Source organism: Mauremys mutica, chromosome 22 (assembly GCF_020497125.1).
Source record: "Mauremys mutica isolate MM-2020 ecotype Southern chromosome 22, ASM2049712v1, whole genome shotgun sequence".
In the NCBI taxonomy this organism is placed as follows: domain Eukaryota; kingdom Metazoa; phylum Chordata; order Testudines; family Geoemydidae; genus Mauremys; species Mauremys mutica.
This window is the reverse complement of record NC_059093.1, coordinates 21,647,476-21,670,393: the sequence shown is the minus strand read 5'-3', so window position 1 is coordinate 21,670,393 and position 22,918 is coordinate 21,647,476. Positions and strand designations below refer to the sequence as shown.

General features: G+C 56.0%; 2 non-coding genes across 2 annotated transcripts; one reads left to right on the top strand and one right to left on the bottom strand.

The window, feature by feature from the left end:
• The first annotated feature begins 7,069 nt into the window (after positions 1-7,069).
• On the top strand, positions 7,070-7,143 carry TRNAI-AAU. The gene has a single exon. It is a non-coding gene; the product is annotated as a tRNA-Ile (tRNA).
• Positions 7,144-10,802: 3,659 nt separating this feature from the next.
• Positions 10,803-10,874, bottom strand: TRNAD-GUC. Its single transcript has one exon. It is a non-coding gene; the product is annotated as a tRNA-Asp (tRNA).
• Positions 10,875-22,918: the final 12,044 nt, after the last annotated feature.

Genomic DNA, 22,918 nt, shown 5'->3' with positions numbered 1-22,918 from the left:
AGAGATGCTGACATCAGCCAGGCAGGACAGGGGCGAGGGGCCAGGGAAACCTCAGAGACCCCTGTGGCTTTGCTTCAGCAAGTCTCCTTCTCCAGGTCTCTCTTTGAGGACGGAGAGAGTATTCGGGTTCACGGACGTGAGCGCCAGGAGGAACCTCTTTTGAGTTTTCTCCTTCCCTTTTAGTGATTTTACTAGAAAACAGCCGTCCCTGTTTAGAAGGTAAGAGCCTCCTCGAGGTTTGAAACCTGTTCAGTCTGATCCATCTGGTGACAGTTGAATTCTAGGCATGGAAAACACAAGCTTAAGGAGGCAGAATTTTATTCCGCACCTGGGATTTTGTCCCTTAAAATCACTGTGGATATTAGGGTTTGTCCTTTTTGTTTCACCTTTTCCTCCATCCCTCCCTCCTTTCTCTTCATCTCTTGCTTCTTTTGTCCTTTCTCCTGTTCCCCTCCCAAAACCAGGAGCAGTGTCGGGGTGTGTTTGGGGCTGGGGCAGAAGAGGGGGATGGGCGGCATCGGGGGAGGGGTAGCTCGGGGGTGTGTTTGGGGGCGGGGTAGAGAGGGGGAGGGGCGGCACTGGGGGAGGGGGAGCTCGGGGGGGTGTTGGGGGCGGGGGAAGAGAGGGGGATGGGAGGCACTGGGGGAAAGGGAGCTCGGGGAGGTGTTTGGGGGTGGGGGCAGAGAGGGGGATGGGCGGCAGTGGGGGAGGGGGAGCTCGGGGAGGGGTGGGGGCGGGGGCAGAGAGGGGGAGGGGCGGCACTGGCGGAGGGGGAGCTCGGGGGGGTGTTGGGGGCGGGGGCAGAGAGGGGGAGGGGCGGCACTGGGGGAGGGGGAGCTCGGGGGGGTGTTGGGGGCAGGGGCAGAGAGGGGGATGGGCGGCAGTGGGGGAGGGGGAGCTGGGGGGGGTGTATGGGGCAGGGGCAGAGTGGGGGATGGGCGGCACCGGGGGAGGGGGAGCTAGAGGGGGTGTTGGGGGCGGGGGCAGAGAGGGGGATGGGCGGCACTGGGGGAGGGGGAGCTCGGGGGGGGTTGGGGGTGGGGGCAGAGAGGGGGATGGGCGGCAGTGGGGGAGGGGGAGCTGGGGGGGGTGTATGGGGCAGGGGCAGAGAGGGGGATGGGCGGCACCGGGGGAGGGGGAGCTAGAGGGGGTGTTGGGGGCGGGGGCAGAGAGGGGGTGGGGCGGCAATGGGGGAGGGGGAGCTCAGGGGGGTGATGGGGCGGGGGCTGAGGAGGGGGAGGGGCGGCACTGGGGGAGGGGGAGCTCGGGGGGGGTGTTGGGGGCGGGGGCAGAAGAGGGGGATGGGTGGCACTGGGGGAGGGGGAGCTCAGGGGGGTGATGGGGCGGGGGCTGAGGAGGGGGAGGGGCGGCACTGGGGGAGGGGGAGCTCGGGGGGGTGTTGGGGGCGGGGGCAGAGAGGGGGAGGGGCGGCACTGGGGGAGGGGGAGCTCGGGGGGGTGTTGGGGGCGGGGGAAGAGAGGGGGAGGGGCGGCAGTGGGGGAGGGGGAGCTCGGGGAGGGTGTATGGGGCAGGGGCAGAGAGGGGGAGGGGCGGCACTGGGGGAGGGGGAGCTTGGGGGGGTGTTCGGGGCGGGGCAGAGAGGGGGAGGGGCGGCACTGGGGGAGGGGGAGCTCGGGGGGGTGATGGGGGCGGGGGCAGAGAGGGGGAGGGGCGGCAGTGGGGGAGGGGGAGCTCGGGGGGGTGGTTGGGGCGGGGGCAGAGAGGGGGATGGGCGGAAGTGGGGGAGGTGGGAGCTCGGGGGGGTGTTGGGGGCGGGGGCAGAGTGGGGGAGGGGCGGCACTGGGGGAGGGGGAGCTTGGGGGGGGGGTTGGGGCTGCTCAGGAGCCGCCTCGCGAACGCCTCAAGGCCACGTGACGCCCTCTCGGAAACTCCGCCTCTCCCGAGACAGCCAATAGGAAGAGGAGGCAGAGCCCTGACTAATGGGAGCGCGAGAAGAAACCTTTCCCCCCCCCCAGTTTCAGTGCGAGGTTGGGGGCTGCACTGACCAGACCCCCCAGCAGGGGGGCTTCCGGCCGGGGGGGTCCCTGCAGCCTGGTGCCATTCACAGGGAGACCCGCAATAGCCTGACCCCCCCACCCCTGTCCGAGCTCCCCCTCCAGCTCTGCCGGTGCCCCTCACTCCCCACCTGCAGCCCCTCCTATCCCAATCGTGATCTCCAGACCCACAGCTCTGCTGGTGCCCCTCACTCCCGACCCGCAGCCCCTGCTTTCCCAGTCCTGACCTCCAGACTCACAGCTCTGCTGGTGCCCCTCACTCCTGACCCACAGACCCCTGGGCTTCCTTCAGCTCTACCGGTGCCCCTCACTCCTGACCCGCAGCCCCCTGGGTTCCCCCCAGCTCTAGTGGTGCCCCTCACTCCTGACCCACAGCCCCCTGGATTTCCCACTGAGCTCCCCAGTTACTGCGCTGCCAGTGCCCCTCACTCCTGACCCGCAGCCCCTACTATCCCAGTCCTGACCTCCAGACTCACAGCTCTGCTGCTGCCCCTCACTCCCGACCCGCAGCCCCTCCTATCCCAATCCTGATCTCCACACCCAGAGCTCTGCTGGTGCCCCTCACTCCCGACCCGCAGCCCCCTGGATTCCTCGCTGAGCTTCCCAGTTACTGCGCTGCTGGTGCCCCTCACTCCCGACCCGCAGCCCCTTAGGTGTCCACCAGCTCTGACAGTGCCCCTCACTCCCGACCCGCAGCCCCTGCTATCCCAGTCCTGACCTCCAGACTCTCAGCTCTGCTGGTGCCCCTCACTCCCTACCCGCAGACCCCTGGGCTTCCTTCAGCTCTACCGGTGCCCCTCACTCCTGACCCGCAGCCCCCTGGGTTCCCCCCAGCTCTAGTGGTGCCCCTCACTCCTGACCCGCAGCCCCTGCTATCCCAGTCCTGACTTCCAGACTCACAGTTCTGCTGCTGCCCCTCACTCCCGACCCGCAGCCCCTGCTATCCCAGTCCTGACCTCCAGACTCTCAGCTCTGCTGGTGCCCCTCACTCCCGACCCGCATGGGTCACCCCTGGAGCAGGTTAAAGCTGCAGGGTGACAGTGGGGTTGCTGCCCCTGTGAACAGCTGCTGTAGCACCGCCTGGGCAGGACAGGGAGAGCCAGTTATACCCCCCCACAGCCTGTATCGGGGGATGGGAGCACTCACACCCTGGGGACCCACCCACCAGAGATCTACTGGGGGGGAGAGTGGCACCCACACACCCAGGATCTTGTAGGGGGGGGACAAGGGCATAGACACTCCGGGATCCTCTGCAGAGGGACGGACACCCACACATCCAGGATTCTGTAGGGGGGGCAGAGGTACCTGGACACCTGGGCTCCTGGACGGGGGAAGGGGGCACCGAAACATCCGGGATCTTACCTGGGAGGACAGCGGTGCCTGCACCCCGACATGAGACGGGGGCGGGGGGAGCAGGAGCATTTCCCAGTTCCAGGCTGTCCCCGTCTGGCCAAGGCACAGAGCTCACAAGCAGAGTTTAAAGCTCCAGCTGCCAGGCTGTGAAACAAGTCGGGCCCCGTGGCTGGTGCCTGTGATCCCAGCTCCTGGGAAGGCTGAGGCTGGCGGGTAGCTTGAGCTCAGGAGTTCTGGGCTGCAGGGGGCTGTGCCGATCGGGTGTCTGCACTAAGTTTGGCATCAATATGGTGATCCTGGGGAAACTTCGGGTCCCCAGGTTGCCTGAGGGGGGGTGAACCGGCCCAGATCAGAAATGGAACAGGTCAAAACTCCTGTGCTGATCAGTAGTGGGATCACACCTGTGAATAGCCCCTGCAGTGTAGCCTGGGCAAGACAGTGAGACACGGTCTCTTTTTATACAGACACCCCCCGCAGAGCCTGGAGGGGGGGATGGGAGCACCCACACGCTGGGGATTCTGACTTGGGGGAAGGGACGCACCCAAGCAACACGGATCTTGAAAAGGGGAACAAACGCACCCACACACTCCACTATTAACCAGGAGGGACAGGGGCACCAGACACCCCCAGTAGCGTGGAGAACACCCACATCCACCGGATCCCTCATGGGGGGTAAGACAGAGGGGATTGTAATGGGGCCCAGCGCACCCATGCACCAGGGATTGTTAAGGGTTGAAGGGACAGGGACACCCACACACACTGAGATCACGGCCTTGGAGGAACGTAAACCCTCCACAGAAGGACCTGGTCTGTTCCATGATGGCAGCCCAGCCTGGGTGAGTCAAAGCCTCTTTTTATACAGGCACGTCCTAGAGATCCTGACTAGGGGGAGAGAGACACCCACCCACCAGAGATCCTTAATGGTCTAGGGTGCACCCACACACCAGGGATTCTTATGGGTGGGAGGAATGGAGACAGCCAGACACACTGAGATCACTTCCTCCCGGGAGCCTGGGCCAGACAGGGAGACACAGTCCCCCTTTACATATCTGCCAGACAACCTTCCTCCCACTCCCTCCACACAATGTTCTTATCTGGAGGTGAAGCCAGGGAAACCACATGGAGGATTCTTACTTGGGGAACTGGGGGGACCCACTGACCAGCAGAGATTCTTAAGGGCAGGAGGAACAGGGACTCCCACCTCTGTAGCATGGGGGTGGGTCGCCTGCTGGGATCATCTGGGCATATTTCACCTTGTCAGTTCCCTGCCATTGTCTTGGGGGGCCTTTGTTCACTGCCTCTGGCACCCAGTTTAGCCTCCTTCCTGAGGGCTGAAACGCTTTGATCTATCTAAGGTCTGTGGGATCAGTGTGTGTCATGGTGTAATTCTGTGTTATTCGGGGGTCAGACTAGCTGAGCCAATGGCCCCTTCTGCCCTTAAACGCCATGAAAACATTTCTCTGGTTTCTCCTTGCACCTGACAGACACCACGGTGAGGGGCCCAAGAGAAGATCCTGGACACAGCGCTCTGGCTCTTACGTTACTTGGGGACGTCAGCGTTTTCCTAGCAAAGCTGCTGCTATAGCGCTGGATTTGGGGAACTGTTCGGCTCCGATTCAGAGATCTGCCTGCGGGGTGTGAACCTGCCACGAGGAGCGGGGAACGCAACCAGCACCGGGAGGCGTTGGCTGAGCTCCAGGCTGCCCCCGTGTGGCCAAAGCTTAGAACTGAGCAGCGGAGTTTAAAGCTGGCGCTGGGAGGGACCTTTACACGCGGGGCACGAAGGCTCCTGCGTGTAACACTTGTTGGGTGGGCAGCTGAGCGTAGCTGATTGCCGGAGCTCAGGGCTGCACCCCGGGGTGCTGAGCAGGTGTCTGTGCTCAGATTGGCCTCACTATGCTGCTTTCTGGGAAGTTTGGGGTCACCAGTCTTCCTAAAGAGAGAGGTGCCAGGTCAGCCCAGGAAAGGAGGCTTTCAAAACTCTGGTACGAATTGCCAGTGGGACTGCCCCTGTGAAGAGCCGCTGCAGCCCTGCCAGGGAGAGCCGGTCTATCTTTATGCAGCCCCCCGCCCCATTCCTCAAGACAGGGTTGTGCTCAAAGATCTGTGCCCCGTGTTTTAACCTCCATGTGAAGTGCGCAGTGCAAATAACCCTCAGAGCATCAGTTCAGTTCCAGGCTCCACTTCCACCGGCTCAGGCAGGATGGTGCAGAGGAGGCCCTGGGTGGCTGTGGGCCTGGGGAGGATGGCTTTTGATTTTTCGGCCTGACCGCTACGGGCAGCAAGGCCAAAAGTCAGATGGCCGGCTCTCCCGTCCACCACGCTCATCAGGAGCCCTTAGTCGACAGGCTCGGAGAATGCGGGCAGCATCCCCCACTACCTCTCGCATGCAAAGCGAGCGCTCTGCCGCTTGAGCTAATTCCCTGCAGCTGGCCTGACTCTCAGGCACCGGGCAAAAAAAGGCAAGAGCTCTGTGGCCTTAAGCAGAACACAGCCTGAAATGGGGGCGGGGCGCTACCCAGAGCTGGGGAAGGGGTTCCAAGTCCCAGCCACGCTCCTCGGCACAAACACCAACGCTCCCTCCCTGGAGTGTGTCTGGGCTGAGAGTTAGCCCCTGAAACAAGCACCAAACTTCAGAAGACAACGCAGGGATAGATCACTTGACAATTGCCTGCTCTGGCCACTGCCTCTGAAGCGCCTGGCATCGGTTACTGTCAGAAGACGGGATAGTGGCCTAGCTGGACCATCGGTCTCACCCAGGAGGGCCGTTCCTATCTTCACCACTTTCCTCTAACCCAAGCAAAGCCAGGAGCAGGCCCAGCTCAGCAACTCTAGCAGACTCCCTGGCCCCTGACCCAGCATACAGCAAAGCGACCCTGCCTCCGCCAGGATAGACAGCCACCGACTCCCTCTTCCAGACCAACGCATCCCTTCCCCGCTTTGGCTGTCTCCAAGCTGTCTGCGTGCTCTGCTCTGCTCCACGGCTGCCATGCTGCCTGAGATCAGGAGGCTGCGAGGTCTCATGGTCTCAGCTGAGCTGGTATCGCATGCCACCCCGCCCATCTCCTCATTCCCTTCATGGACCCCTGGGATGTGAGTAATTCTGTATTTGAGTGGCTCTCCCTCCCGGCCAATGAGCTTGGCGTAGACTAGCAGGGAGGGAGGAGGAAAGGGATTGTGCTCCAGTGAGAGCTCAGAAAGAAAGGTGCAGGTCCCCCACTAGAGCCCAGCCCAGCAGAGCAAAGCAGAGCAGAGCAGGCTGGAGAATGTGTGTATGGGTCTGACTACTTCTCCCATGCTCTTCCATTGGAGCTAACTTCCCCCAGCTGTCTCCAGCCTTCCAGTCAGCGCAAGGGGGAGAAGGGCCGGGGAGGAAGAGCTTTGTGCTCCGCAAGGGCTGGCTTTTTGGGAGGCCAAGCAGGGAGAGGGATGGAGGCCACTGGAGGAGCTGAGCCGGCTGACTGTCCATGGCTTCTAAAAGAAGGGCAAGAGAAGGTCCCAGGGTTGCCTTGCCGCTGGAGAATGCGGGTATTGATCCTGCTGCTTCTCGCATGCAAAGCGAGCGCTCTACCATTTGAGCTAATTCCCCTACCTTAGCAGGTAGCGTCTCGATCCATCCATTCGATAACGGAGGCCACATCGTTCCCCGCGCCAGTCAGTGACTCCTTCCAAAAGGGTCAGGCAAGGGAGGGCTTTCTGTAGGCCGGCTAGCTCAGCTGGTTAGAGCGTGGTGCTAATAACGCCAAGGTCATGGGTTCAAGCCCCATGCTGGCCACTCCGGGAGGCAGAGGGTGGCTTCTGCTCTTTTGGCTGACTGCTAGGGGTGGCAGAGGCCAAAACCAGGTGGGCCGGGAGCGGGCAAGAGCCCTGCTGGGCGCAGGCGCCGGGCAGGACGAGGCTCCTGACACCTCCTTGGGCTCCCCTCCCTGGGCTCCTCGCTCCACCTGCTGCCTGAAAGGAACTTGGAGACGGGTGAGCCCGGCCGGCTGCCTTCCAGGCTCATAGGAGGCCAGGCTTGAGCTGCCCGCCCGCGAAGCCAAAATCGCAGGCCTGCCGGCTCGCCCCCATTGTCCACAGAGGGTTGACCTGATGGCCCGAATTCTTGCCGGCCGCCAGCTCCACCCAAATGGACCCGACGCCGGATCACGCTCCCCAGCCCAAGCCACAGAGGAAGGCTTAATACTCGGCACCCCAACCTAGGGGAGAGGCTTCACACTCCGCCGGCGCAGGGTGACCTTTGGGACTTCCCTGGACACCATCCTCCCACCGCCCACAGCCAGACCCCCAAGCCCACAGTCGAGCCCACCCCTCCGACAGGAAGGAGCAGGAGGACCACTCCGCCCAGGGGCACCACCACTCAAAGTCAGCTTCACTTGCTTTCTCTTCTACCCCTTTCCTCCCAAGTTATGCGCGCCTCACGGGAGCCGGCCCTGGGAAGACGCAGGCATGGCACTCTGACTGGCGCAAGCCAAACGCCCACACCGAGAGTTTAGCACGGGCTCTTGAGGCACTGGAGGAACCCCATGCAGACGCACTGACGGAGCTAAGCTTTACGGCCAAGGGCCCTACCTGTGCAGAAAGCCAATTGCTTGTGAAAAAGACTCCTCTTTCGGCTCCCCTTCCAAATTTCCAAATGCCTCCCAATGGGAAAACACACACACTGAAACACCCAAATGGTCCTAACGCTGGGGCCAGGCGAAAAAGAAAAGCAAGGAAAAGATTTCTAAATGGCCACCCTGCCAGAGTCGTACAGCTCCGCAAGTGAAACCCGTGGGAGGGACATTACACAGAAAAGGGGAATGGAAAGCTGCCAAAATTGAGATGCTGTGGAAAGGTACAGCCCCATCGCTACTCCTACTCTGCACACTTCTTGCAACAGCTGATGAACGGCCAGGTGCTTTTCGCATCCAAGCCCACACCAGGGGAAGACCTTGAGAAGTTTTCCGTGGCTTGCCTGGTTCAGCTGGTCAGAGTGCGGCACTCGTGGAGGCAAGATGGTGCAGAGGAGCCCCTGGGTGGCTGTGGGCCTGGGGAGGATGGCTTTTGATTTTTCGGCCTGACCGCTACGGGCAGCAAGGCCAAAAGTCAGATGGCCGAATTTCCCGTCCACCACGCTCATCAGGAGCCCTTAGTCGACAGGCTGGGAGAATGCGGGCATCGCCCCGTCATATGTTTATTCCCCACTTCGAACTTTAGCATCCACAAGATGGGGACCTGCATGGGCCCCTCTCAACTTAAATCCTAGTTTAGATCTGGTAAAGCTGCCACCCTCTAGAAGTTCCAGTGTCTAGCACACGCCCTGTTCCCCCAAACCTTCCCTGGGGAACACAGATCCAAACTCCTTGACTCTTAACCCTAAGGGAAATAAACCATTCCCCCACCTTCTTCCCCCTCTCCTAGTTGTTGGGAAAGATACCTTGATTCAAACTCCTTGAATCAAACAAAGAGGGATTCACTTTTCCCCCTCCACTTCCCCTGAAAATCCAAACAAGGGAAGAAATCAATCAGGTTCTAAAAAGAAAAGGATTTTATTAAAAGAAAGAAAGAAAGTACACTATCTCTGTAACACCAGGATGGAAAAACCACGAGGCGTGCTGCAGGATAGCCCCTCCCCACCAAAAAGCAATGCCGTAACCCGGATTTGAACCAAGGTTGCTGCGGCCACGGCGCAGAGTATTAACCACTATACGATCATGGCCAGGCGCTGGGGGTACAGGAAGCAACACACTGGAAAATGCTCAGCTCTGTCCTCTCGGGGCGGCCACCTACCTCGCCGGCGGCCACAGGTCTTTCTCAAGTCTCCCCATTACAGTCACAGGTCAAATGCTGAGCAAAGGAAAAAAGACAGGAAGCCAATCCCATGCCTGTCCCTTTTTCTGTCTTCCTCCACCCCTGGACCAGGTCCCTCCCCGTTTGTCTGGGCCATTGTCCTCATGCCCCTGGCCAGCCTATTTCCCTTTGCCGCTCTGAAACGTGCCACACGTGCAGGCCCCGAAGCTGGGCCCGGGGGCAGAAGGCCAGGGAGAGGTTTTGGCTAGGGCCAGCATGTCTTTGCGAGGTAATTGTCTCTCTGGAGGTGAAAGTCATCAGTGCAGGGTGTGAAGGGAAGTGGCCGTAGAAGGAGAATGGAAGGCATGGGGTGGGCAGGCCAGGGATTTCTTTGTTCCCCCCTTGAAAAGGGGTCATCCTCCCCGCCAGCGAATCAAACCCCGGTCTCCCGCGTGACAGGCGGGGATACTCACCACTATACTAATGAGGAAAGGGGCACGGTAAGGGGCCCCAGCTCCTCACAGACCAGCTATGGTCAGCGTACACCTACACCGTCGCATGGGCCCCCAGCAGGCAACAGCACCCCTGGCCCTCTTCTGCTTCCCAAAGGCTTTGGCCGCAGCAACAGCCCTGGGAAAAGCCCTGGCCCTCCTCACCTGCCCTTGCCCAGCAGGACGCCTTTTCGGGCCTACACAGCTCCTCACACAACACCCACCTGGGACCTTGCCCTCACCTACCAGCTCAGCAGCACCTTTTTTCCTCTCAAAACCTCCTCTTGCCACTCTCCCCCTTCCACACTTCACACTCACCTCATCACAAACTCACCCACGGCCCCTTTGGCTTCTCAAGCGCCTCTGGCGGGACGCAGCTTCCCAGGCACGCAGATCCTTCCCTTCAATGCGCACTGTACGGACATTCGAAACACAGCCCTTTCCAGGAGGGAATGCGCTGCTTTTGGACCGTGGCGCCCAGCAAGAAGTCCTGGGACTCTTTTTCTGACGGATGGACCCCACTGACTTGCCTTTACCAAGCAGAAACTAAGGACCGGCTGATGGCTCTCTTTGCAAACGGACGCCATCAGACTGAGCCACGAGGCGTACTGCAGGATAGCCCCTCCCCACCAAAAAGCAATGCCGTGACCCGGATTCGAACCGAGGTTGCTGCGGCCACGGCGCAGAGTACTAACCACTATACGATCACGGCCAGGCGCTGGGCGAGCAGACAGCAGCCCAGCAGAAAATGCTCAGCTCTGCGCTCTCGGGGCGGCCACCTACCTCGCCGGCAGCCACAGGTATTTCTCAAGTCTCCCCATTACAGTCACAGGTCAAATGCTGAGCAAAGGAAAAAAGACAGGAAGCCAATCCCATGCCTGTCCCTTTTTCTGTCTTCCTCCACCCCTGGACCAAGTCCCTCCCCGTTTGTCTGGGCCATTGTCCTCATGGCCCTGGTCAGCCTATTTCCCTTTGCCGCTCTGAAACGTGCCCCCATGTGCAGGCCCCGGGGGAGGCTTTGGCAAGGGCGAGCGTGTCCTTGCGAGGTAATTGTCTCTCTGGAGGTGAAAGTCATCAGTTCGGGGTGCGAAGGGAAGTGGCCGTAGAAGGAGAATGCAAGGCATGTGGTGGGCAGGCCAGGGATTTCTTTGTCCCCCCTTCAAAAGGGGTCAGCCTCCCCGTCGGGGAATCGAACCCCAGTCTCCCACGTGACAGGCGGGGATACTGACCACTATACTAACGAGGAAAGGGGCACGGTGAGTGGCCCCAGCTCCCACAGACCAGCTATGGTCAGCGTACACCTACACCGTCGCATGGGCCCCAGCAGCCAACAACACCCCTGGCCCTCTTCTGCTTCCCAAAGGCTTTGGCCGCAGCAACAGCCCTGGGAAAAGCCCTGGCCCTCCTCACCTGCCCTTGCCCAGCAGGACGCCTTTCGGGGCCTACACCGCTCCTCACACAACACCCGCCTGGGACCTTGCCCTCACCTACCAGCTCAGCAGCACCTTTCTTCCTCTCAAAACCTCCTCTTGACACCCTCCCCCTTCCACACTTCACACTCACCTCATCACAAACTCACCCACGGCCCCTTTGGCTTCCCAAGCGCCTCTGGAGGGACGCAGCTTCCCAGGCACGCAGATCCGGCTGATGGCTCCCAAGTGTGCAAGTCCGTCCCCGCAGAGCAGCCTCATAGTGTGACCTTGAAGAAACTGTGGAAAACGGGACAGGGGTGGGGGGTAATAGGCTCCTATATAAGAAAAAGTCCTCCCGGACCTGCCTGTCCCTTTAAACATGGGACATCTGGTCACCCTGGAGCAGCCCCACACTCCTGCTCCCCGGTTGGTGCGTTTGTAACCCGGGGGCTGAAGCCGACGCGAGAAAGGGAATTGAGCGAGCTCGGAGCTCTCCGGCGCCACCTGTTGGGAGCAGAGGGAAATGACTGAGCTGCGTCCTGGCTAATTTAAATATCACCTGGTTCTCTGCTGGGTGGCTCCACGGCAGAGCTCGGGTGTGGCCTGAGTGTGGCAGCACCTTATTTGCATATTAAAAGCGGCAGTTTGGGGCCATTGGGGTAAAATAGGAGTAAGTTTTGGGGTTGGGACCCACATGTTTAGTGCAGGCTGTGGGGAGCCGGGCTGAGCAGAGCCTGCCCCGACGGGGTGTGTGGTCACCCTGAGCTGGGAGCGTGTGGCCAGACATGGGGAAGGGGCTGCGGGAGACGCTTGGTTGTAGGAAGCAGAAAGTGTTTTCTTTCTTTTTTGGTGAGGTTTTTGTTACCTAATGAAGAGCAGTGGTGGGGGAGGGGAATTGAGACTCTGCTTTGGGGGTTGCTGAGGGGTGTGACACGAGCCACCCGGTGCTGGCTGCTGCTGTGGGGAGTAGGACAGGTGGGGGGGCTGTTTGGGGGCTTGAGATGAGGGGCGGTTCCTGGTTGGCTGGTGCCTTGGCCTGCCTAGTGTTTTTTGACAGCTAATCACCCATTGGCCCTCGCGTGGGGCGGGTCTCTGAAAGCTGGTCTCCCATTGGGCCCTCCCCAACTGATGATGCGGGGCGGAGCCGCCAGGGCCTTGTGCGCTCAGAGCTCAGCGCCGCCCGCGAGAAGCGGTGCGAGGCCGCGCGGGGCCGGGTCCCGCTGCCGGGCGGAGGAACCGAGACCGCAGCAGCGGCGCTGCCTCCCGCCTGGCGAGAAGCCGTAGCGCCGGGGGGAGGGGTCACAGGGTGTGAGGCGCTTCCGGGCGCGGCTGTTTTCTGCCGGTCGCGGGGTGACGGGTCCTGCCCGGGGCGGCCGGGGGGTCCCGATGGCAGCTGGGGGCTCTGGCGTCCGCCCGCGGCGGCTGGGAGCTACGGGGCCACCTGCAATGGCCGGGGGCTGCGGTTTCTCCTCACCGCCCCCACCCCCGGTGACTGGGAGCGCCGGGCTCTGCCTGCGGTGTCTGAGCGCTGGGGGCTCCTCTCCTGCCTGGGGCGGCCGGGAGCTCCAGGGGCTTCGGCGCTGCAGGGTCTGTGAGCAATGACGTGGGGCTGCGGGGTCCTCCTGCCATCAAGGCCTGTTGGGAAATCCTGGGTCCATCCGCAGCGGCTGGGAGCTCTGGGGTCCACTTGTAGGAGCTGCAGGGTCCATAGGCAGTGGGGTGGGGCTGTGGGGGCTCCCCGGCCACCCATGGCTGCTGGGAGCTCCAGGGTCTGCCTGTGGGAGCTGTGGGGAGATGAGGGGTTTGGGGTGGAGGAGGAGGCTGCAGTGTGGGGCTGAGGGATTCGCAGTGCAGGAGGGGGCTGTGAGTTGAGACAGGGGGTTGGGGTCCAGGATGTGGTGATGGCTCTGGGGTGAGGACAGGGATGAGGGGTTCCAGGTGTGGGAGGAAGCTCTGGGCTGGGGCAGGAGGTTGAAGTGCAGAGGGGTGAGGGCTCTGGGGTGCAAGAGGGGGCTCTGGGTTTCGGGGGGTTCAGGGCTGGGGCAAGGGGTTGGGGTGCAGACTTACCTCAGGTGGCTCCTGGTCAGCGGCGCAGCAGGGGGGACCTACTGGCCACTTCCAGGGCACAGTGCGGTGCCCTAGGACACGTAGGGACCAGCCTGCCTGAGCCCCGCAGCACCGCTGACTGGACTTTATAACCCAGTCACCCCACTGGGAGCTCCAGGGTCCCCCTGTCCCATGTGGTGGCTGGGAGCTCTGGGATCCACTCACAGCAGCTGGGAGCTGTGGGGTCCATCCATGGTGGCATGGGCCTGTGGGAGCCCCTTCCGACACTGGTGGCTGATAGCTGTGAGGCCCCCACCGGCCGACAGCTCCAGTCTTGCTGCCCCAGGGCTGAGGTGGAAAATGTCACTGAGATCTCTGAAAGTCACAGTTTCTGTGACCCCCTTTATATAATCTTAGCCTTAATAGTTGTTGACTGTCTCTCTCAATCTAGAGGTCTGCTCTAGCGCGGATGGGACAGGGAAGACAGACGCTCACCCCCCAGCACAGGTTTGGGCAGAAATGGCTCTTGGGCTATTTGCTGTGCATGCAGAGGACTTGTCCAGGCCGGTGGAGCAGCTCAGCCAGATGAGGAGCTGGAAAAAGGAGACCTGAGCAGCCTGGACATCCCACTTTTTCTCCACAGCCACTGCCTGTCAGCAGGATTCCTCCTCCTCCTCAGTGAGACCAAATCTAAGCACCTAGACAGCCGGTCTGTCCGCTGCACCCCAATCCCTCATGCCTGAGCCTCCCTGCCAAAGTCCTGTACCTGGCTCCAGAGAATTGTCTCACATCTCGCTGGGAACTCGACTTCTTGTGCCCAGAGAGTCTCGGCCCCATTCAGTAGAGGACCTGAGAAACACAGTGTCTGCCTTTTCCAAATAAGTACTTGGAAAGGTTTTGTTCTTGTGACCACATGGCCTAATGGATAAGTTGTCTGACTTTGGATCAGGCGATTGAGGGTTCAAGTCTCTTCATGGTTGTGTTGGTGTAGTTTTACCTTTGTGCTGAAAGTCCTGCTCCCTTCAGGGCTGGAACCTCTTCTTGGCCGCTCAGGCCAATGCTCTGGCTTCAGCTAGAGCCCCGGGAAGGAGTTGGGGGTTGGGTGTCACAAAGGCTGGGGCATGAGCCCCAGGTGCTTCCAGTCTCACCTTTGCCCTTCCTGACTTGCCAAAGAAAATGGGCAGCTGCCCGGGCTAGAGTGTGGAGCAGTTTCCCTCTTCCAAGTGTGCACCTGTCCCTGTGCTGGACGGTACTTGCTAAATAGCACCTTGGGAGCCTGGGTGTTTCTCTGCTTCTCACCAGCTGGGGAAAAGCCTCTTGGGGTAAAATCTCCTGCCCCACTGCCAAAGTCAGCACCGTGAGTGGGAACGGTCAGAGGCCCCACCAGGGGGGCTGGCCCTGCTTTCCTACCATCTTCTGATGTTGACCACAAAGCAGCAGCAGCTGGCTGTGGGTGGTTTTCAGTGGGTGTTCGGCATGCCAGGGAGCAGGGAGCAGCCTGGCTGGGTGTCTCTGTGGCTGTCTGCTGGCCACGCATAGGCATGGTTCTCCCCTCCTCTTGCCCTGCCCTTGGTTGCTCTGTGGCTTTTAAGCCTTCCCTTGGAGCTGTCAGCACCAGCCGCCTCTGTCCTAGGTGCCCAGAGGAGAGGTGCTGGGCTCCAGCCTGGGACTCTTCCTCCCTCCTGCCTTTTCCTGACTATGAAACCTGACCCTGACACCCCTTTCTTCAAGCGCCATGTGGGCAAGAGAAAAAGTGTGGTAGAAAGCACAAGGGCCAAACGTGTGGGCATCAAAAATCCCAAACACCCAGTCAAACCATAGCCACTTCTAGACCCCATTCCAACCAAAGACCTGGCTCCAGGGGGTATGAGTCACTCAGCACAAGGTAAACAACTCATTTTCATACAGCTGGAGATAGGAAAGCGCTTGGATCTCCAGGGATTTACCACAAGGTCCCACTGAGATTTGAACTCAGATTTCAGCATGCCAACCATTACACCATGGGACCAGCCTGTGCTAGTTTCTCTGAACATTGGTGACCCTATCATAGAATACCAGGGTTGAAAGAAACCCCAGGAGGTATCTAGTCCAACCCCCTACTCAAAGCAGGGCCAATCCACAGACAGATTGTTATCCTAGATCCCTACATGGCCCCCTCAAGGACTGAGCTCACACACCTGGGTTTAGCAGGCCAATACTCAAACCACTGAGCTCTCCCTCCCTCACAGGCCCAGCTTGTGTAAGGGGACTGTTGGCCCTTTACTAAAACTGAGTGGGGTTTTTTGGTTGGCTAGTTCCCAGTCCCAATAGAAGGGGGAAGGGCCAATGGGAAATCAGGACCTGGAGACTGACATACCCCTGGGGCAATGGTCACCAACTGGTAGGGAACAAGTGAGAATTTGTTAATGAGTAAAATTCCTGGTGAAAATTGGCAAAGCTGTGGAGAGTTTGAAAAGTTCCATTGAATTTACACATGAAGATACAAACAGAGAGACAAATAGAGAGAAAGAGAACATCACAGACTGCACAGGCCCACACAGACATAAACAAAAACCGAACCCACACAGCACACAGAGCCATATACACATAAGGGAAAGCCACACAAAACATAGAACAAATCCACACCAAAAAATACAGCAAAAGCCCACAACAGGAAAGCACAAAAACCAAATACCAAAAGAATACTTAGCAAAAACTCTGCATGCAAAAGTCACACACACACCCACGCACACACACACAAACAACTATATGGCATCCACCAATATCACACAGGACCCACATACACATCAACACGACAGACAACAAAAACCCAACATACAGAAAGCCAGGCAGGGTTTGAGTCTCACAGCGAAGAGGGTGAGCACACAGGTGGTTTGGGGAGCAAAGATTGAGGGTGAGTCGGGGGCAGTGCTCTGGGCTCTGCCTGACCCCTCCTGACACAGGCGGCTGGTGGAGAGCAGAGCCTGGTAGATCTGTGGAATCTGCCCTGCTCTCTGTAAAGCAAGGGGACCTCGGTGTCTTCTGAGCTGCAATTGTATTTTCTGCAGGGCAAAATGATTGGCAGAAGCCATTTGCTTAAAGGAAACTAGTGCTGTAGGTGAGGTTTGAACTCACAACTTCAGCATGACTCCTCTCAGCACTGCTCTGTAAGTACTGGACTCCACTCAACACTGCTACTAGAAGGCCTGTGTATTAACCCATTGCATCTCTGGTGCCCATCTGAGGGTCTTTTCTCCTTGATTCATGGATGGATTTAGGGGTTGAGGGGGTTGCATTAGCTAAAACAAATCCATATTAAAGGCTGCAGGATGGCAGCAGCAGAGGTGGGGAGCTGGTTCCCCCTTCCGTTGCTGAGGGGAAGGCTGGTGCTTTGAACCCACCCGGTGCTGGAACGTCCCATGGGTGAGATTAACGGGATTCTTGGGAAGGGAAGGGAAGTCTTTTCTATCCCTGCCTAGCTCCATTGGTCTCCTGTGGCCCTTTCGGCTCTCTGCTCCCCTGTTGGGGAGATGCAGAGACAAGCCCCCATCTGGGTGAGTCACCGAGAGGCTGTGTCCCATGGCGTGTGGGGGGGAGAGGGGTAGGGATGGGATGGGGCTCAAGGGGAGAAGGTTGTGTGTGACAGTGTGTGGGGGAGGGGGAGGGTGTGTTCCTTAGGATAGAAATGATGGAAAACACAGGGGCAGTGACAGTGAAGCCCTGTGTCTGAGTGTTATGACCCTGTGTGGTGCTGCCGTTCACCTTCCCCTCCTATGGGCTCAGCTTTCATTGAATCCAGCATTTTTTCACCTGTCCTCACCACAGAGGTGTCCCACATGCCTCAGCTACCGAGTGTCCCTCTTAGAGACGCCGAGGACTGGAACTGATTTCAGCTGCTGGACAGCTCTGCTAGGTCTTTATTCATTTGCACAGGAAAATGCTGAGTGTTTAAATTCATTTCAACCCCCCTGCCCCCATTCAGCGAACTCCTGAACATAGTGGAGATGGGTCTGGAAATCGATTTTCATTCGAAAAAGTTTTTAAAGGGAATCACTTGGATTGGAATGTGGAGGCCAAGAATTAATTAATAAAGGTTTGAAGGGATCTTAATGTATGTTAGCTAATTAGCAGAGGTTAAGCTGTTACCCTGTATCTGGTGCAGAGTGAATTGTGTGAAAAGTCGTTACGACCTTGTGAATTGCAGTCTTGTTTTCTGTTCTGGTATTGCAGACAAATAAGATAATGAATAGGCTTATGTATAAACAAATGCAAATGTTTACTTTTACTGTCTGCAAGTTTGCTAGCCACTGTCTGTTAAGAAGGTATAAAGATTGTTATGATTGTTTTACTAATTGAGAGAGATCTGTTCAGGACAAGGGGCAACCCAGTTCCTGACACTCTCTCCCTCTTGTGTTCACTAGAGTATTATAATAAAGTATTTGTTTTTGCTGCACCTAAACATAAGCGAGAACTGAGTTTTCTTCGACAATTTGGGGGCTCGTCCGGGATGGCAACGCCCACGGACACACAGACGGCTGCTACGGATCGTTCCCCTTCGAACCCCATGGCGCCACAATAGAGGTAAGAGACCTTTTGAAATCTCTATTGGGGTATCGGAGGAGGACTGTCTGTGGGGGACGTCTGTTTCTGTTGGGCTCACGCCATCTGAACTTTTTGACTGTGCAGCAGGATCAAATGCAGAGTGGTATTGGGGAGAGGCCCCAAGAAGGTTAGTTTATAGCAGTACTGGGAACTGCTGAGTTGGCCAACAGGTAATGCATAAGGTAATGCATTAGAATGCACCGGTGCTGAGGGGTTTTTACCGCCTCAAGAGGGGTTGTCATACCGCCTCATGGTATTGGTCCGGACCAGGTAATGATGCATCTTGGTTAAAAAAAAAAATAAAAAAAAAATAAAAAGAAAAAAAAAAAAATTTTTAAAAAGGTTAAAAAAGGGTTAAATAGAGGAAAAGAGGCCTTGGTGTGTGTGTGTGTGTGTATACCTGTGTGAGTGTTCGTTGCTGGAAGACGCCCAGATTGCCCTGTGAAGCGATTGCTAATGATCAGGAGTAGTCTAACGCAAGCCCAGTAACTAGTGGATCTTTAGGAGATCCGACCCACGGTGGGCTGACTCAGCTTGGCATAGTCCGGCGAGGAAGCTGCCTGGGTCTAGGAGTGTGTGAACCCATCTTCCCTCCTTTTCCCTTCTGTGTGGGCTACTGACAATCTGATCGTCTCCCTGGAAGCACTTAGAGTATGCGGGTTTATCTCCCGGAAATGGAGTCTTTAGCCGACGCTCTTTGCTGAAAGGAGATGTACGAGGGTCGTAGTCTTTCTTGTGAGTCTCTCCTGTACGTGAGTGCCCTGTAGGGAGGGATTCTTAGATTCTGGTCCGCTAGCGCGGACAGGGACCCCTTCAGTTGGTGTGACTGGAACATGGGGGGGGAACAGTCTAAACTTTCCACTTTACCCCCTAAGGGTACCCCAGCATATTACATGTACGTACATTATGGTCCTAAAACCTGCAGGTATTTAAATGATTGGAATCTGTACACGCGTGAAAATTCATTTAAACAATGCCCATTAGAAGGTACCTTTGAGTTAGATAAACTTACATGCCTCCGGGAAGCCCTTAAATCACACGCCTCTGCTGCGCAGTGCGAGCAGTTTCTGTCTTGGTGGGAGGAAGCAACAAAGAGACTCCATGAGTCTCGGGTGCGGAGTCTGAAGGACTCCCAGGAGAAATTAAAAACTGAAGTACAAGATTTAAAACTTAAATGTCAGACATCCAAATGTCTTCCTGCTTCAGTGCAGCCCTCTGCTTCTCTTTATCCTCAATTAGTTAAACCTGAAAGTGAGGAGGAGACTACAGAAGATATAGTGGATTTTTTTAGCAGCATTCCACAGCCGCAGCAGGCTTCCCCCTCGGCCCCCCCTTCTCGGGCTGTGCAGGCAGTAATTGTTTCGTCGCCGCAATTATCAACTGCACAAGTTGTTCATTCTCCTTCTTCGGAAGAATTATCTTCTTCCCTACTGACTGACACCAGTAGTCCGGTTAACCCTGCTTCTGCTGATAACCATGCCGGCTACTTTCTTAGAAGCACGACACAGGCACTCCAGGCTCCTTTAAGGGACTTGCCTGGAGCTGGAGCGATAGGGGGGTTAATTAAGGTACATGCCCCGTGGACACCTGGAGATCTTAGAAACTTGGTGAAAGAATTTCCTAAAATCAGGGAGGAGCCAGTAAAGTTTAGAGAAGAGCTCCAGACAGTGATTCAGTGCTATAATCCATCTTGGGCAGATATTAATCAACTTTTACGAGCTGTACTGCCCGCCGAAGTACAGCAACGCCTTAACAGACAGGCGGCTTGGCCTGATGCCGACCCTGGTATTGGGGATGCTTTGACAGAGGCTAGGAATCGTCTCTTGACCTCTATTTCAGAAGTTTGTCCTAAGAAAACAGATTGGACCAAGATTGCAAATTGTAAACAAAATAAGGGAGAATCCCCTGCTGATTATCTTGATAGACTGACTAAGGTCTTTGAACAGCATTCGGGAATTACTGATCCAGCTGATAATGCCAGGGAAGCGGTGGGAGCTGCTTTTGTTCAGGGACTCTTGCCAAAAGTTCAGCAACCATTGAGAACTATTTGTATTGGCTGGCAAACTAAACCCCTTTCAGAATTGGTGACAGTTGCAAATCATTGTACAGCTTGCATAGACCAGAAGAAAGAAACCAGTGAAACAAAACTTATGGCTTTACAGTTACAAACTTATCAGAATAGGGGTCGTGGGGGACTGAGAAGAGGACGGGGACGAGGTCGTGGGAGAGGTATGGGACGAGGTTCCTCATATCCTGCCCAGAATCCTGCCCCGACTGGGAGCACTGCATGCCACTTGTGTGGTCAGGAGGGACACTGGAGAAATGAGTGTCCAAATCGATTTGCTCAAAATCCTACTCAGTTCCCCAATCCTGAAGCACCTGTATTCTCCCCACAAGGAACCCCTTACTAGGACAGCCTGAGGGAACGTAACTGCATCATGAATCCTTTAATTTCTATTAATCAAGAAGGCCCGTTTGTTGATTGTAATATTGCTGGTAAATCTGTTGCTTGTCTTGTAGACACTGGGGCTAGTAGGTCTGCTCTGAGATCCTCGGAGTTTCCCTCTGTTCCTTTGTCCGCTTTGTCTGTTAATGCTGTGGGCATTTCAAACTGTCCTGTTTCGCATCCTGTCTCAGTACCCCTTGAAATTTGTCTTGGCCCTCTAGAAGATAAACATTCCTTTCTACTCAGTTCTACTTCTCCTGTGAATTTGCTGGGAAGAGATCTGTTGTGTAAATTAGGTTGTACCATCTACTGTACACCAGATGGCGTATTCTTACAGGTTCCTGATGAGAATACTAACCTGGTGTTGGCTACACTCCATATATCCGAGCCAGCTGCGTCGAAGTCTCCACTCAGCCCTGACCTTGTGCATTTGTTGTCACAAGTGCCCCCCCATCTCTGGTCTCGTCATGCAAATGAAGTGGGACAGATTAGAACAGCCGAGCTGGTTAAAATTCTTGTGGACCCTGCTAAGCTTTTGCCAAGGATTCCACAGTACCCACTGCGTCCTGAAGCAGTGGCAGGCATAGCTCCGGTTATAGAATCTTTATTGCAACAGGGTATTATTATTCCCACTATTAGTTCTTGTAATACTCCTATCTTTCCTGTAAAGAAGCCAGGAAGGAATACCTATCGGTTTGTTCAAGACCTTCGCGCTATTCATGCTGTGGTTTTGCCTTCTTTTCCAGTGGTTCCAAATCCAGCTACAATTCTTTCTTGTATTCCACCGTCAGCCACTTATTTCTCTGTTGTAGATTTGTGTTCAGCCTTTTTTTCCATTCCAATTCACCCAGATAGTCAGTATTTGTTTGCCTTTACTTATAAAGGATGTCAGTATACCTGGACCAGGTTACCCCAAGGGTATACTGAATCTCCCTCCCTGTTTTCTCAGATCCTGAAGAAGGATCTGGATGATGTGGTTTTCCCTGGAAAATCAGTACTTATACAATATGTGGATGACCTTTTACTGGCGTCTTTCTCTTTTGACTCTTCTAAAACTGATACTCTGACTCTTTTAACTGCTTTAGCTGCCAAAGGTCACAAAGCATCCCGAGAAAAACTCCAACTGTGTCAACCCAAGGTTCATTATCTTGGTCATGATATTTCTCATGGCAAGCGTCATTTATCAGACTCTCGTATTTCAGCTATTTTAAATATGCCTAGGCCTAGTACTGTTTCTCAAATGCGTACTTTTCTGGGCATGACTGGATATTGCAGGCAGTGGATTTTAGGTTATGCAACAGTGATTAAACCCTTACAGGATCTGACTAAGTCTGGTACCCCTGAACCTCTTCCTTGGCCCCCAGAGGCTGAGAGTGCTTTTGTTGCTATTAAACAGAGACTATCTACTGCTCCGGCCCTGGGACTTCCTGATTATACTAAACCATTTACTCTTTTCTGTCATGAGCGTAATGGGTTTGCTTTGGCTGTACTAACGCAAAAGCACGGGGACAAACACCGTCCAATTGCCTACTACAGTACTGCCTTAGACGCTGTGGCGGTAGGATTTTCACCTTGTTTACGGGCTGTAGCGGCAACGGCCCTTGCTGTTCAGTTATCTGAATCTATTGTATTGGGTTCTCCTTTGAGTGTGTGTGTTCCGCATGCTGTGGCTGCACTCTTGTTGAAATCTAGGACGCAGCATTTATCCGCTTCTCGTCTTATCAAATATGAACTGGTTTTGCTTTCTTCCTCTCATATTACTTTGGCTCGTTGCCCTGTTCTTAATCCGGCCTCTTTGTTGCCTGGGCCTGAAGATGGAACCCCACATGATTGTGTGTTTGTAACGTCTGTTCTTACTCGTCCTAGAGATGATTTACTGGATGTGCCTTTGCAGAATCCTGATCTCCTTTATTTTGTGGATGGCTCGTGCTTGCGAGATTCTAAGGGTACATTAGTTGCTGGTTATGCTGTCTGCACTACCTGTGCTGTTGTTGAAAGTGCTTTCCTTTCTTCAGTGTTTTCCTCTCAAGTAGCTGAACTGGTGGCTTTGACTCGAGCTTGTGTTCTGGCTAGAGATCAAACGGTCACTATCTATACAGATTCTCGTTATGCTTTTGGAGTGGTTCATGATTTTGGATTGCTTTGGAAATATAGAGGCTTCCTTACATCCACTGGTTCTCCTATTAAGAATGGTTTTTATGTTTCTGCTCTTTTGGATGCTCTTTTGTTGCCTAAAGCTATAGCTGTTGTTAAATGTACTGCTCACAAGACCCCTCATGATGAAGTTACCCGTGGGAATGCTCTAGCTGACTCTGCAGCTAGGACAGCGGCTCTTTCTGCACCTCAGGCTGTACATTCCTGTGTACTGATAGAGCAGCCTTCACTGGCCTCCCTTGACGATCTGGCTAAGATCCAGGAGGCAACATCAAGAACTGAGAAGCACTCTTGGAGTGCTGCTGGCTGCATTTTACATTCTGATAATCTTTGGCGTGCCCCGGATGGTCGCCTGGTGGCACCAAAGATGTTATTGCCCTATCTTGCTCGCATATACCATGGGATGGCACACGTGAGCAAAGGGGGGATGGTTGCTGCAGTTGCCCGAGATTGGTTTGCACCCATTTTCCCTTCTGTTGCCCATTCCTACTGTCAACACTGTGTGATTTGTCAACAACACAACATTGGTAAAGCTGTTAAAGCTATGCGAGCAGCCCACCCTCCTCCTTGGGGACCTTTTGTAAATATTCAGATTGATTTTATTCAAATGTCTAAATGTTGTGGTTATGAATATGTATTGGTTTTAGTTGA